This window comes from Wyeomyia smithii, chromosome 3 (genome assembly GCF_029784165.1).
Source record: "Wyeomyia smithii strain HCP4-BCI-WySm-NY-G18 chromosome 3, ASM2978416v1, whole genome shotgun sequence".
Taxonomy (NCBI): Eukaryota; Metazoa; Arthropoda; class Insecta; order Diptera; family Culicidae; genus Wyeomyia; species Wyeomyia smithii.
Genome location: NC_073696.1, coordinates 109,698,315 through 109,716,745, shown reverse-complemented (window position 1 = coordinate 109,716,745; position 18,431 = coordinate 109,698,315). Strand labels below are relative to the sequence as shown.

Below are 18,431 nucleotides of genomic sequence, written 5' to 3'. Positions count from 1 at the left end.
TAGAACTTTTCGTATGGACCATTTAAAACGTAGCTGTGGCCAACATTTGAATGAAATTATCTTTAAAAAGTAAATGGCATAAACCAATTTATCGGCTCAAATAAAGATTTAATACAGTTTTGTAATTGTTATTAAAATCACTCTTTACAAATACAAATATCAAAACGAAGAACGCTGCAACATCAAAAGCGATTTCTGTGTATCTGAAAATTAGTGGTTCGAGATATCCAGAACGGCGAAACGTACCTAGAAATTGCAAAGAAATGAAACATCTGCAAGCGGTCGGTAATATAAAATCTCCTAAAGCTGGAAACATTTGGATCGGTAGGGTAACACCTAGGCAGAGGATGGGAGAACTAACTATCCGGTAAATCCAGAAAAACCATCAGCCGTTGGTTTCTCACCGTACTGTTTACAACCACGTCGTATTGAAGCGAAGGAGCAACACTGCACGAAAGTGATCAGCACGAAGAAGCACGCTGACAAGCCGCTGGAGTACCTACTAGAAAAAGATTCTGTGTACAGATGAATCGAAATTCAAAATTTCTAAACGAAAAAGGCGACTTCATGAATGGTTCAAATCGGACTAAGATCAGCAGAAGCACCACATCCAAGGTACGGTGAAACACGGAGGAAGCAACGCTTGATGTTAGAGTGCTTTTCGTGGGATGGAGTGGGTAGTCTGGCCAAAATTAACGAGATCATGACGGCAGACTCGTACTTCATCTTGCGTAGAAATTTCGATGTTTCACTGCTTAAGACGGGCTTTGAAGATCATTACGTGTTTCAGCAGGATAGTGATCCCAAGCTCACCCAGTCATTCTTATGACCATGCCGCATCAAACCGATGAATGGTCTCCACAAAGCATCGACCTCAACCTCATCGAAAACGCCAAGGACGGCAAAAGTGTTGTCGCCAAGAAAACGATTATTTCGAAGCCTTGGAACGCGCCTAGTAAGAACTAGAGATTCTTAGAGAGAGAGAGAGAGAGAGAGAGAGAGAGAGAAAGAGGCGATGAAAAAACCGCAAGTTTGGCAACTAGGTTTCACATGTCAGAGGTGCCAGTTTTCTTCTCTAAGCGCAATGGGTACTAACTTTTTCAGTCGACTCGTATAACTGATGGTGACGGTGGAAGTCCTCGGGAATAATGAAGTGCATCACAAGAACCTTGAAGGTGTTAAATCATATGTTTGTGTTTAATTTTGTATACTTTCACCATAATCGATCATTATTTTGTTCCCCATACAAAAGGTTTATGAACCACCAGTTAAAAATCACTGTGATAAAGCAATTTTGGAGCATACTCAATACATTGTTTAGCAATAGAACATGAAAGACGTGTGAAGACATATATATCCTTCAATGTACCTGATTGCAATACTATTCAATGTGTTACCTTTCTTGTTCGTTTGCTCATAACATTCTCTCCGCTTATCTCTTCCTCTAAGTATTGCTAATAAAAACTTAATGAACAGCACCTCAAAAATCTCCTGGAGAGTATACCGAAGCGATTTCAAAATAGCACAATTAGAATGTGGTCGTCATAGATTCGTGTTGGGCGCACCCCTCGTGCGACAACATACCTAACAACCAGCAGCACTGGCCTATTGGTAATGCAAAACAAAAAGAAGAGCAATAGTCCTTTGTATTGAAGAAATGAGAAATGAGTATGAGAAATCTGGCATTTATAAGGATGAAAAGGCAAAGCTCAAAAATTAGTACGACGATGACTTTTAAATTTGGCTCAAAGTTTTAGAACGGCAAAACAAATCGACTGAAATTAACAATTTTTATGGTGCACTTTTTATATAATGATATTTGGAACACCGTGGTGTAATGATTACTGAAACGTTGCGAGGTACATTTGAATATTTTTTAATTTTCTTTTCGGTTCGATTATACCATTGTCGATTCGAATGTTGTCAAATATTTTATGATACTGATTTAATAATACTGCTGAAATTTATGATAATCCATTTACATTTACTATTTAGAAATTTTGGGTAAAGTGGGAAATGAGGCCTTTGTCCAATTCACTGTACACACATTAGTTCTATTTGAACTGTGGGTTGAATCAAATCACGTTTAAAATAATACTGATGAGCTCAATAGAAATCTAATTTTGACCCCGTCTAACCGATATCCAATCGAAAGCCTACCTCCAAAACGAATTACGATGCAACTCTATCGTCTGAAAACCGCTAAACCGCACACCATCAATGCAAATTCCACCCATCCAGTTCCCGCCCTGCGCCGGTGATTATAAATTATAAATTACAATCATTTATATTTAATACTAAATTGAATAAACGCTTCGCTGCGCATTTTATCATTATGGTTATTACCAAAAACGGCTACCCTGTCACTCCCCGGTTTCACCGCAAAATGGCACGCTTGATTTGCATATTCGAATGCTCTACCAAACTGCAACGGTTGTTCGTTCGGCCTGCTAGCATTCCAGGAGGCCCCTTCGGCTCCGATGGTCTTTGATTAAACAAAATCTATGATATATGCGAATATGTGCAGGACCGGTCAATCCGACTAAAGCAAACCGGCAAATCGCATAAATGTATCCTGAAAGGATTCGCTGAACCGTAATATTCATTCTACGTACAGGCACAGCCAACCAACCTGCTCCCCCGAACCGAAGCCGGACCGCATGATGAAGAATCGGAATAAGGCTTTTTTGCTTATTTCATAAATTTTCATTCCAAAATGAATAACCGAGCCGAAATGTATGATATGCAAATGCATTTTATGTAAATTCATTCATTCCGAGCTTGCACTTCCATGAAACGGACAGACTTTGCGGGCTCGGATGCACCATCGCCGCCATCAGTAGCTAAATGGGAGGATGGCTATACCCACGAAGAGGGCCAAATTCTGCAAGAACTTTTGTGCTCCAGTACTAACTGATCTGATGCTTGTACCCCAGACCCAGTGCGGTACAAGAATGCTCCACGTCGTGAAATAATAAAGATTTTCATATCAAATAAAACATCTGTTTTCGATTCTGTTACTTTTATTGTTTCTTGCTATCACTGAGTGGCACCATGTTCGAAAAAAAAACTAAACTTTCATCAGGCTAAGCTTTTTTAGGCTTGGTTAAACAATGAACATGCTTGAAAATATCCACATTTGGAATGCCGTCTCTACAAAGCTCCACAGCCCAGCCTAGGCATTCATCTCCGGTTTTCGAGCTCGACTCCCCAGCATTGGGGAACTTTGCCCTCCACATCGAAACCCCACTCGTATCAGAAAAAGAACGGCAGATAGTCGCAATCTGGTGTCTGGTCGAGTGTTACCTAACACCTTCAACTAAAGCTTCCTCGCCATCGGCACACCAACAAACACAGCAATGGCAATCGCTAGGATTTGCACAAAAGCCAACGACGAGACTTTGCCATAGCTTATTCATATTTAATCTATTAATGAATATGAAAACTTTCAACATTTTCAATTATGCTCATTCGTTTTCCCCACGGTGACCCTGCCAGCTGCTTGTTCTGTATTCATAAGGCTATGAAAATTGAATGGATTCGAAAATAGTTGAACTCAACGGCTGCCCCAAGTCGCACCACCGTACGCGGCACATTATGGTGTTTTCCGTGCATGAGCATTGTCTGTAGTCACCATACTTGGGTAATCGTTTTTATGGTTTAAGCATGATAAAATAGCTCTGGTACCCTGTGTATCAACAACGGTATTTATATTCTTATATTTTGCAGTTAATGAGAAATAAAACCGATTACCGGTGTAAAAATGGAAAAATGTTCAACTTGAATGACGAAGAATGCATTGTTACTGTTATTGATTTAGTCAATGCATCGGTGTCAAGTATTCCCAGAGGTGTCCACTGGATGCGCTACAGTGAGCTTAATTAAACCTTTTAAAACTCTTTTCTCATCCTTCAAAAGATTTTGTTACAAGATTCACTTGATTTTTTTTTATTCCATCGAATTGAAATAACTTAATTTTTCTGGAGCTTTAAAGCTATTGTGTCCATTACTAGTTTCCATTTCCTTTCTTAATGAATATTAGTACTAACTGACAAGAGAAAACAAAATGGAGTACCAAGGCTTTATCATTTCCGCTGAGTGTGCGCTTTTATAGACCCTTCGAAAAATATATTAAAGAACACTATATACCCTTCCGGTAGCATCGTACATAGGAGTAAAATATATTATACTTCTTCTCCATCTCTAGCACATAAACCTTCCCTTCTGTGCCAGCAAGTTGTGCCTCCAAATAGGTTACCCCATCTAATTAAAGCCACACCAGAGCAAATTAATCTGGCGTCCCCCTCGGCGGATTCTCCACCACCGTCTCAGCTCCCCACTGGCAGCCACATCCCACATTTTCTCATTTTCCTTGCTTGGTTTGATTCTCCCCTTTCACCGGACTCATTTTCTCTCAATCTCGGGTTGGTACGGTTAGCACAGTCTGCGTGGGCACCATTACTCTTTCGTCGACTGCTAATTGGCGGACGAGATGAGCTCCCATTCTGTGGTAGGCTGATGGTAGGAGATGGGGGATGCTGTGTTTGTCTTTATTACATAGTTTTTACCTTCGTTTGTGTTCTGTGTGCAAAAGCAAGCGCACTAGTGGTTGTAATGTGCACCTTGGCACCGGGAGCTGTTAACTATGTACTAATTAATTTCAGTTTGTGTGCTGCCAATTTAGGGGAAGCTTCAGTCCCCCAGATAAAGGGCGTGGAAACGAAAGTTGGACATGGATGGTACAGCACTGCGCTTGCAGAGCGAATTGTAATAGAAAACTATTTTAATTGCAAATCACCGATGGTTTCTATAGAAAATGGCCATTCCGTTTAAAAATGCATTTGGATCCAAAACTTATTTCATTGAAAGCTTCCTATTATAGATGCTAAGTATACATTATGCTTACTGTCGTTTGTTTTCTTTTTCAGACTTATATTTCGAGAGGATTTGGTTCCTTCCTGAAAAAAAAAACAGCAGCACACTTGATAGAATTTGGTAAGTTTCATTGTTTGTAAAAAGTTGCAGAACCTCTTATTCTCCAGTGTGAATAAAAGTATGCTGTCTGCTTGTTCGTGAACCATTTTTATTGATTAGGATAATGATGGTACAAAAATTACTGCGAAAGTTGGTGTATATCTTCGAGGATCAGCTTAATCAATGATTAACTTGATGAATTTTAACTAATATACTAAAAATCCATCAAGTTAATCGTTGATTAAGTTAATCGGCAAATCTTTTGCAGTACTGTACATTAGCTATCTTTTTTTCTTAATTACTTATCTACATGCTTAGGGGCCATCCACAAACCACGTGGACAGATTTTTAACGATTTTGACCCCAACCCCCTCCCCATCCGTGGACAACTGCCCATATAAATTCACTCACTCACTCACTAACTTATTAACTCACTTACTCAATCAATTACTCATTCACTTACTCATCTACTCACTTACTCACTCACTTACTAACTCACTTACTCATTCACTTACTCACCTACTCACTTACTCACCTACTTACTTACTCACCTACTTACTTACTCACCTACTCACTTACTCACCTGCTCACCTACTCACTCACTCACCTACTCGCCTACTCACTTACTCACCTACTCGCCTACTCACTCACTCACTTACTCGCCTACTCACTTACTCACCTACTCACTTTTTCACCTACTCACTTACTCACCTACTCCCGCTCCCACAGACCGTTATTATCAAACGAAAAATACCATCAAAACGGTGAACGCCAGTTGGTTCGTTATGATGTCTTTCATTTCTAGGTAAATTTTTGAAAAAATCGTTGGTAGCATTTTTGAGTTATGTCCGTTTTATGTTAAAATGGCCGATAAAAGCAAAGCCTTGGTGCTACATTCCGTATCGGAACTCGACCTTCTGTTTTACTATACACAGACTTCGCAGCCGACTGTTAAGTGTACAGGACAATTGCGGGGCTAGCGCTACGATCCAACTGACACTAACAGTCTCTCCCGAGCCGGGACTCGAACATACGACGACTGGCTTCTTAGGTCAGCATCGTACCTCGAGACCAGCTGGGAGAGGGAAAATGGCCGATATTCTTAGGAAATTCATAAACACTGGACCAGTTATTGGTTTGAGTCTGTCAGATTGCAATGCTACTTTGTAGGTATAGATATTTTGCCAACCTATAAGCTTTTTGCATAACCCAAAAACAAGTCTAAGCTTTGAAAAGGGCGTAACTTCTTTATTTCAATATAAATTATATTGGTGAGAGGTCGCTCAACCGAATTAAACTTAAATTACATATAAACAATAAACCTTAATTAGATAGATCCTTTTCAACTTAGTTTTTCGGTTGCAGAATTCGATTGCTTTTACCGTAGATAAGGTTGAAATAAAACCATCACCCAAAAATATAACATTTCACTACGCCACTGTGATACCGCCAAATTATTTGCACGGGAATTCACCTTGAATTAAAGAATAAACGTTTATAAATTGGCATAATGATCGAGTTGTGTTTTGGAGTTAACAAAGAATAAATTCATCCTTGCTGTACCCCCTTCCTGCCCACGATAATGACATAGACAAAATCTGCAGCTTTACTATCTCTATGTAACGAATTAAATAATCAAATTAATAATCATTAAATGATGACATTACTCATACTCCCTTCCTACTGCCACTTTACTACGTCACTGAGATATAGCAAAGTCTCAGAATACACAGTAATGTTGTAAAACCCCGCCTCATACCCAAAACCCTTGTATATGACATTTGCACAGTTATCATGGAGGACGTTTTCAAGTTTACAGAGTACAAATACCCCCTTCCCCTGCCCACGCTAATGAGACAGAGCAATACCAACATATTTATTACAGTTTTTACTCGAAAACCCCTAAGTGCAAATTTTCACAGTTGTCGGTTCAGTAGTTTCTGAGTCCTGAGGAATTAGTCAGGCATATATACAGACAAACAATGATGCCTACTATGGTTCAAATTTTTCAACGCAAACTTTTGAAATTCCTGTCCATTTTCAACGCCTACTACAGTTTGAGATTTTTCTTCAATAACTACAACATAACTTCAAATAAACTTCTGATCGCTGGATTATATAAGTTTTATTGAGATGAAGAAGTTACACCCTTTTCCAAGCTCAGGCTTGTTTTTTGGTTATGCAAATTGCTTATAGCAGGGCAAAACATCTATCCCTACATAGTACCATTGAAATCTGAGAGACTAATACCTCACTCACTCACTCACTCACTCACTCACTTACTCACTCACTCACTCACTCATTCACTCACTCACTCACTCACTCACTCACTCACTCACTCACTCCGTTTTATGTTAAAATGACCGATATTCTTCGGAAATTCATACACACTGGACCAGCTATTGGTTTTAGTCTGTCAGATTTCAATGGTCTTTGTGGGTATAGATATTTTGCCAACCTATAAGCTTTTTGCATAACCAAAAAACTAGTCTAAGCTTTGAAAAGGGCGTAACTTCTTTAATTCAATATAAATTATATTGGTGAGAGGTCGCTCAACCGAATTAAACTTAAAATACACATAAACAATAAACGGTAAATAGATAGATCCCTTTCAACTTAGTTTTTCAGTTGTAGAATTCGACTGCTTTTACCGTAGATAAGGTTGAAAGAAAACCATTACCCAAAAATATAACATTTCACTACGCCACTGTGATACCACCAAATTATTTGCACGGGAATCCACCTCGAATTTGAGAATAAACGTTTACAAATTGGCATAATTATCGAGTTTAGTATTTTGGAGTAAACAAAGAATAAATTCATCCTTGCTGCACCCCCTCCCTGCCCACGATAGTGAGATAGACAAAATCTGTTGCTTTAGGATCTCTATGTAACGAATTATATAATCAAATTAATAATTAATAAATGATGACATTACTCATACTCCCCTCCTACTGCTACTTGACTACGCCACTGAGATATAGCAAAGTCTCAGATTACACAGTAATGTCGTAAAACCCCGCCTCATACCCAAAAACCTTTGATTATAAAATTTGCACAGTTATCATGAAGGAGGTTTTCAAGTTTACAGAGTACAAATACCCCCTCCCCCGCCGACGCTAATGAGACAGAGCAATACCAACATATTTATTACAGTTTTTACTCGAAAACCCCTAAGTGCAAATTTTCACAGTTGTCGGTTCAGTAGTTTCTGAGTCCTTAGGAATTAGGCAGACATATAGACAGACAAACAATGATGCCTACTATGGTTCAAATTTTTCAATGCAAACTTTTGACATTCCTGTCCATTTTCAACGCCTACTACAGTTTGAGATTTTTCTTCAATAACTACAACATAACTTGAAATAAACTTCTGGTCGCTGGATTATATAAGTTTTATTGAGATGAAGAAGTTACACCCTTTTCCAAGCTCAGGCTTGTTTTTTGGTTATGCAAATTGCTTATAGCAGGGCGAAATATCTATTCCTACAAAGTACCATTGAAATCTGAGAGACTAAAACCAATAACTGGTTCAGTGTGTATGAATTTCCTAAGAATATCGGCCATTTTAACATAAAGCGGACATAACTCAAAAATGCTACCAACGATTTTTTTCAAAAATAACCCAGAGATGGAGGACATCATAACGATTGTTCACCGTTTTGATGGTATTTTTTGTTTGATAATAACGGTCTGTGGGAGCACTCTGACTCACCTACTCACTCACTCACCTACTCACACACTCACCTACTCACTTACTCACCTACTCACTCACTCACCTACTCGCCTACTCACTTACTCACCTACTCGCCTACTTACTTGCCTACCGAATCACTCACTTACTCGCCTTCTCACTCACTTACGCCCCTACTTATTCCTAAACTCATTTATTTACTCACTTATACAATAACTCACTTGTTGATTACCTTATTCATCCCAGAAACTAAGAAAGCAACACCAATAAGGACTGCGTTATGGTATTTCATATTTATATGGGTGACTCGAGTCGAGTGTCCGAGGAAATGCATCGACCATCTTCGATTTCAACTGAAATTTTTGAGTCGATGTATTTTGGGCCGGAACTTATAAATTCAAAGTTTTGAACCGATTGGTGAACCTCTCGGACACTCGAGATGGAATGACCCATATAAAGATGAAATGCCGTAACGCAGCCAGTGTTACCACATTTTCATCTGTACTAGGAGCTGCAAAAATCTTTTTCATCTGTACTATTTCCGGAAAAAGTCTGTACCAAAATCTGTACCACTGGCCCAAAGTTCTTATTTTCTATATTTTTTAAAAAACAGCTGCAACGTAAATTGTTTTTCTCTAAACAACTGTCACTGTGTTGACTCAGCTAATATCAATTCCAAACTACTAGCTCGATTGTCAATAAAACCTTTGCACACTTAAGAATAGGGCTCGGTAATGCATATTACCAAGCCATTGCGATTCAATCTCCTGAAAATTTAGCCAAGAAACAATGAAACCCATAATTCAGCAACACTACCAATATTTCGGATATTTTGTGCCAACATTTCAGTTTGGTTAAATCGAGATTTACGAAAAAAATGTAATAGCTGCCGTTTTTAACCGAATGGTGCCATTCTCGGCAGAAAATTACTGAGATTTGGCAGTAAATTCTAAATGGATTGCAAGATCGCATTCATTGTATCGTTGCAGAGTCGGTCAAAAGCTGTGTCTAATCTTTTCTAACCATTTAAAAAATCTGTACTTATCTGTACTTTTTCTCAAAATCTGTAATCTGTACAGTACAGAATCTGTACCGAAAAAACCGAGAAAATCTGTACATTTCCAGATAAATCTGTACAGTTGGCAACAGTGAACGCAGCCCTTATTGCTGTTGCTGTGTTAGTTTCTGAGGTGAACCCTTCCAATTAACGTTGCTGGCAAAAACGTAACCAACTGCGTTAGACCGACGCACGCTACGATAGTCATCAAAATGATGACATGATTTAACTCGGGTGTAATAGTTTATTGGGCATTAAAATTTTATAATAACTCAAACCTTTCTGTTCGTCGCAGAGTAGAAATGCATGGATAAGCTTAGGCTTGGTATGACCGTTTAGCCGAAGATTGTTTGCTCGTTTTTTTACATAAAGGTGTTGCGAATCGAGTTCGGTTGGAAAATATCGTGATTGATCTAACCCACGCAATGTATACATATCAAAGAATCGCGTCTTCCGAAGTGCGTTTTTTTCTCGAGAATATTCGGGATTGGTCATAAACAAATGTTTAAACATTTCAATTCTTCTGGTGGTGTATAGTTTTCGTGCGCACCGCTTGTATATATTCGCGGTGTTTGATATTAATGATACCTCATTCGCCTTCATATTGAGCTAGCTCCGCACGCAACACTGTTCGATTCAGTCACTTACCACGGCGATACAACCTTTCCTTTCCGTCGCACACGTAGAGATGTTCCAACAACAACGGCTGCTACAGCTATATTCTTACAACATTCTTTCTAACCCTAAGCGGTAGCTACTGAATTGTTGTACACTAAAGATGGCAAACTGATTCCAAGTGGCCATATACGTGGTTCCTTGAGCAACTTTACAAGCTCAGATCGATCACGAAGGAGCAACTACGAAATGTGCGGTCGTCAAACTCAAGCTCAATTAAAATTCTTTTACAAAATGAGAGTTTCTAATTTTGAACTTATTTTTTGAGTGATTGCTTAATTCAACTGGTCACTCAATTCCTCAAGTTAGTTGCAAATCTCACAGATGGCACCAGAATAGACCTATTCTGTCAACAACATTCAGCAAACGTCATTCAGCATTTTCAATTTGGTCAGCACATACTGCGGTCAAGAATGCAATTGTTGGCAATGTCAATGATGTAATCAAATTTATTTATTAATTAGTTCATCTGTAAAAAATGTAAATATATTTTTTTACAACTATACTATGTATTTATAACAACTATTTTATTTACAAAGCCACTTATTTTAGTCTGAAAAAATACTAATTACCTCTAGTACATTCATTGGTTTGGTATGGCTTGTTAAAGTAAACAGCTTTTCACTACTTCTTTAATCAAGTTTTGAATTGCCGAGCACAAGAGGTTTTAAAATACTCCCCCAGTGTGTTATACTTTCATATTCGCTATGGCATGGTTAAAGCGATAAAAACGAAAGAAGAGAATTCGTAATTCTTCATCAGTACTAGCTCAAAAAATTCCGTTATATCTATTTTATTGAATATAATTGAATAATTCTTATCACTGTTCTACCTTCTAAATACGTTTTCTTTGTTTTAGGTTAACAACGGCCCGCAATAAGCAACAACCGAATCGCAAGCATGAATCAAAAAGCTGACAGCTACAGCATTGTGGACCACGACTTCGAAGCCCTTCTGTCTGCCGTGCCAATCGGGAACAGGAGTCTTCATCAAACATTGATAAAAGCAAGGATTAGAAGAAACTAATACTGATGTTATTCAATGCGGACAACAACAGCAACAACTCTAACATCAGAAAAAAAGAGCAAAACAACAATAATGCAGAAGGCATAATCTAAAAATGAGAAGAAGAAGAAGAAGAAGAAGAAGAAGAAGCAAAAACAGAAGCGAAAAAATGCAACAATTAAGTTCCTACTCTAACACATAGATAAAAATATACGTTATAAACGAGAGTGTAATGTAATTGTAATCTTAGGTCGCAACGATGCGGAAGTTTGCTCGGCGTCTCACCCATACAGGTTTGCTTCCGGCCACCTCGGCCCTGATGGGTAGCGCAACTGTAAAGTTAAAAGACTGATCCGCGCCCTGGCAGGCTGAAATCTTTGCGATCTCACCAGGAAAAGAATGTGAATTTGGCAGCACTGGCGTAACGATTTCGCATGCAGCGATATTCGCCAGAGAATCATCGTTTCTGTAGCAATCGCGAACCGTGTGGCAGTGTTGCTAAATTAAATGCTTTTTGTTTGTGATAAAACCTTGATGCAGCTCTCGCCAGGGGCGCCAGTTTTGCACCTCGCTTGCTCCCACTACCGAGACCGGACTGTGTGTGTCAGGAGACTTCCGATTATGATAAAAAAAAATACAATACTTGTAAAATTTATTGATTTAAAAGGTGACATTGTATTCGTGCATAGAAATGAAAACATAAGTTCTGCGTTTTGAAATATGCAGCAAACACTAGTTTTTTTATATAGCATGGATTGAAAAGCAGAATATACTTGACAAGGGCAAAGTGTAATTCGATTGTTTCGAAACTGTTGAAGGGACTTTTTGCAAGCGTAGAGCGAGCGAAGTTTTGATCACAAAAATACTTGAGCGTAGAAGTTATATAGAACTAGCGAGTTTCGGTGCCAACTTGTAGAAAGCAGTATCTTATCAAATATTGAAAGTGACAAGAGTAACACTAACTGATGATACTCAATGTAGTTGGCTTAAAGCTTTATTTTAATTAAAAATCAAACGAAAATGATTAAAAAAATATAAAAGTAAAAATACAAAAAAATGTGTGCGTAGATGGAAGTTATCTAATATAGGTCAGCGAAAAAAACTCAATCGCTTAGTGTACTTATCAACGTGCAATGTTCATACTATTGAATACGATACAACTCATGGTTGTCGTTTGCGAGGCGTCAACAATGGTTTAAACTCAAACACTTTTCCTGAAGTCGACAGGAAAAGAGTTTCAAGTTTTGTCACCAAACAAAAAAAATCAAATCTATTTACCGAAAATGTTTGAGCGTAAGCAAGTGTATAATAAAAATAAAAGTTCCTAAACAGTCCGTCTCCTTTCACGGAGCGACTAAACTACTATTCTTAGTGTCATAGAATTATCGATCCTGTAGTTGAAAACCGGCGGCATCCAACGCACTCGCTTTTCACAGAATTCGTTCCTCCAAAGCAAAATTTTGTGGTCAAATCATCAATCGTGATTGCATCAAAAAGTTCATAACTTTTTTTCCTTAAGCTTATTAGGCAAGCGTTTTAAAGGTCGCACTCTGAGAAAAAAAAACAATCATCCTGAAGGTATCCAGAAATTCTGATTGGCCGAATTAGAAACCATTTTGTTGTTGAGTTCGTTAATTTTCGATTGAAAGAGAGAAAAAAACATAAACCAAAACAAAGTACTCGCGTGAACAACAATAATAGCGTTTAGAGAAGTCTGCAGGCGAACCAAAAATTATCAGAATTAAAAATTGAGGAGATGCGAAACGATTTTTGTTCGTACGAAAAAAATACTATTGAGAGTAATATGAGAGAAAAAACGAAAAGACTCGACATATCATGAATGTTTAATTTTGTCCTCGCAAAATTTTTTAACACTTAAACACACACTAACGATTGTGCTCAGAACCAGTTGCGCCACCTAACCGTGCAGTTTTATCATCATTCATAGCTACTTAACTACTAAAACTACCGTAACAGAATGACAGAACTACAAGTGGCATATTTATATATACCTAATCGATGTTTCAACTAGTGCTCACCAGATATCTCCCTGGTCGTCACGAACGAAAGGAGGTGATTCTCCCCTCTACAACACGGTTTTGTTTCCTAATCTAGTTATATGCATTTAAACAATGCACTACAAAACTACTACAAAGTTCCTGTCGGCTCTGGCTGCGATGGCGGAGCCCAGTTTGTTTCTCCATTTTATTTCTGTTACTCCTTATCGGTTGAAATCGACAGTTATTCAAATGGACACTCAGGGGTAAGCAAAACATAAGCAATAGGTCACTGTTTGAGTGTCCCATTTGAAAAGTGTAGATTTTGCATTTCGAAACTGTGTATGCTTGCTATCATCATGCCAGTTTCTTTGGCAATGTCGTTGATGATATCGACCATACACAATATATTCCTGAAGAAAACGAAACAAAAATATTGATTAAAGTTCCTAACGGCAAAAGTTTGTTTTTATTACAGGTTTGTTTTCATGAGTGTAACTTATGTTTTATGCTTCATTAAGTTTTTCTGAAACAAAATCTTTGTGCAATTTCTACCACTCCCCAATTCCCTCATACTACAACGTTGACGAGTGAATAGCTATTGTTTTCCAGTAGAAGCAAGCAGGCACTATCTACATTTAGAAACGCGGACATGAGAACCCGAGTTTGCAACCAGAACAGAAACACAACATTCAACATGATATGATATGCATACTATTTTAAATACTCATTATTCCCATTATTACTGAAAGTAAGCAGAATTTTTCCAAGAACTGTAAGAAAGACAGGAATGCATTAAGATGGAAGAACATCAATTAGTACGTTTGTCAGCTGCTGCGACGGTCGACGAATGTAAACGAGTGCGATAAATCCTTGCTATTTGAGTAAAACCAAGCTGCAGTTAGTACTTGAAGGTACGGTAACACACACACAACTACTATTATTAAAACTATTGCAAGATTACAAGAAAACAAACAATTGTAAAAGATATATTGTCAGATGTAAAAGTAAATAGAACATAAATAATAATAAAAACTTATTTGGCAGTCAATGCTGTTGAATCGTCTGGTGAATATCCGAAATGATCATGCTTTTGATTGGATATGAATTATACCCGATTGAATCCAATTAGTAATCTTGCGACAATCGAGGTTTGAAGAGGTAGGTATATTAAACATATCAAGAAAAAACGAAGACATCCCTTCTATATGAGTTGCTGATAGATGTATGATGTTTAATAATTACTTATTTTCGAACTTAAGCCCCAGGATAGGGCCCCAATTCGATGTTGTATGATTATAGAATTTAATGACCGTTTTTGGAATAAACTCCAACAAATTGAGACACTAAAAGAATCGAAGCGTCAAGTCCTCCATAACAGTCTTTGGGTTCTTACCTCTTGATTTCTGGATTTATAATCACTTGTGAGTTCTCTCGAGACATACGGCTCCGGACATTTTTGGTAGAAGTGTACAGCATATATGCGTTTGTAATAGCCAAGTCCACACAAAAATAAAAAATTCTCATCCACAACTTCTTGCTTTTTCTACCCATAAGTGCTTCTATTTTGATCAAACCGATCAACTCCATCAATCCGCTTAGTGTACTCTACAATTGCTTTTGGGCATGTAATAGTCTTCCTGGTTCCATCATGTAGTTTTTTCATTTCCAGGAAGAAAAGCTGTTGTTAATAACGTAACCGGTTTTGAATCTTGCCAAATAATAAAAGCAACGGTTTTCTTTAAACGCCACTTATATTCTCCTCTCAAAAGGCACTTTAGTTTCTTCGGCTTAGACTAACTTTTATAGTTCTTCAATAATATTGGTAGATCTGATCTATTACTATTTAAGGTAGCTGTAGCATTAATTCCGTGATCATATAAATATTGCATGATACCAAACGATGTTAAGAAACTGTCGAATATCCCGTGACCGTGAAACTCTTCATCAATCAACTTTTGGGTAAGGTTCTTAACAACACTGGCCCCCAAGCCGATTGTTGGTAATTTGTCATCACGTTTGCCAGTATAAATATCGAATTCAAATACGTATCCCGTTTCACTATCAGCTCTTGTCCAAACTTTGTAGCCTCTCTTGACAGGTTTAAGTGGCATATATTGTTTTAGTTACGAACGCACTTTAAATAGAATCATGGATTCATCAATAGATTGTGATGATGCGGACTTAGCTCCTTTTTGACACGCAGATTTTAACATGTCAAGAAGTGGTCGAACCTTGAACAGCTTGTCATGTTTCTTAGAATTCCTCGGAGGCATCATACGGTTGTCGTTCAAATGCAGGTTTTCTAGAATTTTTATTGAATCTCTTGCATGTCATAATTGACGCAATCTCCTCAGTATGAAAGAATGGATCGGTTACTTACTTACTTACTTTACTTTTTTGGCTAACGGACCGTTCACCGGTCCAGGGCCGAACGAATTAGAGATCGACATCTTCTTCTGTCTTGAGCAGCCGTTCTCCAGTCTCTCCGTACACCAGCAAATCGTGCATCTTCTTCCACCGCGCACATCCACCGCGTGCGAGGCCTACCACGGAGTCGACGGCCTCTTCCTGGTTCTCTACTGAAGATAGTTTTGGCGGCTCTCTCGTCAGGCATCCTGGCTACATGTCCAGCCCACTGAAGCCTGCCCCGCTGTATTACCTTCACTATATCAGCATGTTTGTATACCTGGTACAACTCGTGATTCATGCGTCTGCGCCACACTGCATCTTCCAGTTTACCGCCAAGTATCGATCGCAGAACTTTACGCTCAAAAACTCCGAGCACTCGTCGATCAGCTTCCTTCAGCGTCCATGCTTCATGTCCGTAAAGGGCCTCCGGGAGTATCAGCGTCCTATACAGCGCTAGTTTTGTGCGAGTTTGCAAACTACGGGACCTTAGCTGGTTACGCAGTCCGTAGAAAGCCCTGTTCGCAGCTGCAACTCGTCGTTTCACTTCACGGCTCATATCGTTGTCACATGTCACAACGAATTCGTCAACCACTTCAAATCGTTCCCCATCTATCTCTACCTCAGCACCAACACCACGGGGACTCCCACGCTCTCTGCCAGCTACCATGTACTTCGTTTTGGCAGAGTTAATGACAAGTCCCAATCTCGCTGCTTCTCTCTTAAAAGGTACGAAGGCCTCCTCCACGGCCTTACGGTTGATACCGATGATATCGACGTCGTCCGCAAAGCCAAGAAGCATGTTAGATTTTGTGATGATCGTACCGTTTCTTTCGACGTTTGCTCTTCGTACTGCACCCTCAAGAGCGATGTTAAACAGTAGGTTGGAGAGCGCATCCCCCTGCTTCAGTCCATCCAACGTTATGAACGCGGCTGATGTCTCGCCAGCTATCCGCACGCACGATTTTGATCCCTCCAGTGTCATACGACTCAGCTTTATTAGTTTCGCAGGGAAACCGTGTTCCAGCATGATCTGCCACAGCTCGTTTCTTTTCACTGAGTCGTTTGCCGCCCTGAAGTCCACAAAAAGATGGTGAGTCGATAAGTTGTACTCCCGGAACTTATCGAGAATCTGTCGCAGGGTGAAAATTTGATTCGTCGTGGAACGCCCTTGTCGGAAACCAGCCTGGTATTCGCCAACAAAGGATTCCGCTAGCGGTCTCAAGTTGAAGAACAGGATACGGGAGAGCACTTTATATGCAACGTTATCCCTCGATAGTTGCCACAATCCAATCGATGGCCCTTCTTATAGATAGGGCATATGAGGCCTTCCAACCAGTCGTTCGGCATTTGTTCGTCCGCCCAGATTCTCCCAGAGTATTATCTGGTGGACCGCATAGTACAGCCGCACGCTTCCCGCTTTTAGAAGTTCGACCGGGATACCGTCCTTCCCAGCGGCCTTGCCGTTTTTCAGCTCACTAATCGCCTATTTCATCTCCTCCTGTGTTGGTGGCTCCACAGCTAGTTCGTCACTCATAATCGTCATCCTGTTCCTGCTCTGCTCATCCGGCTCCTCACCGTTCAATAGCGCCTGAAAATGCTCCTTCCACCTGGTTGCAACCGTCGGTTTATCAGTAAGTAGGTTGCCGTCCTTGTCATTACACATGACCGGCACCGGGAAATTCCTGCTCCTGACTCTGTTGACAGTTCTATAGAATCTCCGCACGTCGTTTTGAGCATAGCTGTCCTCTGCGCTGGCGAGCACCTGCTCCTCGTACTCGCGCTTCTTCCGACGGTGGGTTCTATTTTCAGCAGCTCTTGCCACCCTGTACCTCTCTCTGTTCTGACGCGTAGCCGCAGTGAGCATGCGGCTCCTGGCACGGATCTTCTCATCTGTCGCTCTCTGGCTCTCTGGCACTCGGCATCGAACCAGCCGTTAGGCTGCCTTCCACGCGTCATACCTACCACCTCTCTCGCAGTCGTTTCGATGGCGCCGTGAATACTGCCCCACAGCCCATTTATGTCTTCCACTCCTTCCTCCTGCTGTTCTGCGATCCGTTGATCCAGCTCTCTGGCGTATTCTGCTGCCACGCCATCAGTTTTCAACCGCTGAATGTTGAAACGCGTCGTCCTCTCTGTGCGAGATTTCATCACGTTCGACAACCGTGCGCGGATCTTACAAACGACGATATAATGGTCAGAGTCAATGTTTGGTCCTCGAAAAGACCTAACATCAGTAACATCCGAAAAGTGCCGACCGTCAATCAGTACGTGATCGATCTGGGAGCGGGCTCCTCCATTTGGATGCCTCCAGGTGTGTTTCCGAATATTCAAACGTGGAAAATAGGAGCTACATGTGGCCATTCCTCTGGCCGTGGCAAAGTTTATCAGCCTCATGCCGTTTTCATTGGTTGACGAGTGGAGGCTATGCCTTCCAATGACCGGACGGAAGAATTCCTCCCTCCCAACCTGTGCGTTTGCGTCTCCGATGACGACTTTTACGTCGTGTTTTGGGCACTCGTCATAAATTCGCTCAAGCTTGTCATAGAACTTATCTTTGACTTCATCGGATTTGTCGTTTGTCGGTGCGTAGGTGTTGATTAAACTGTAGTTGAAGAAT

General features: G+C 39.9%; 1 long non-coding RNA gene across 1 annotated transcript in view; it reads left to right on the top strand.

Moving 5' to 3' along the window:
* LOC129726549 (uncharacterized) overlaps positions 1-14,453 on the top strand; it is a 174,147-nt gene extending 159,694 nt beyond the window's left edge. Inside the window, exons 3-4 of the long non-coding RNA XR_008728354.1 lie at positions 4,929-4,995; positions 11,260-14,453. This is a non-coding gene — a long non-coding RNA (uncharacterized LOC129726549). The remainder of the gene's footprint in view (positions 1-4,928; positions 4,996-11,259) is intronic.
* Positions 14,454-18,431: the final 3,978 nt, after the last annotated feature.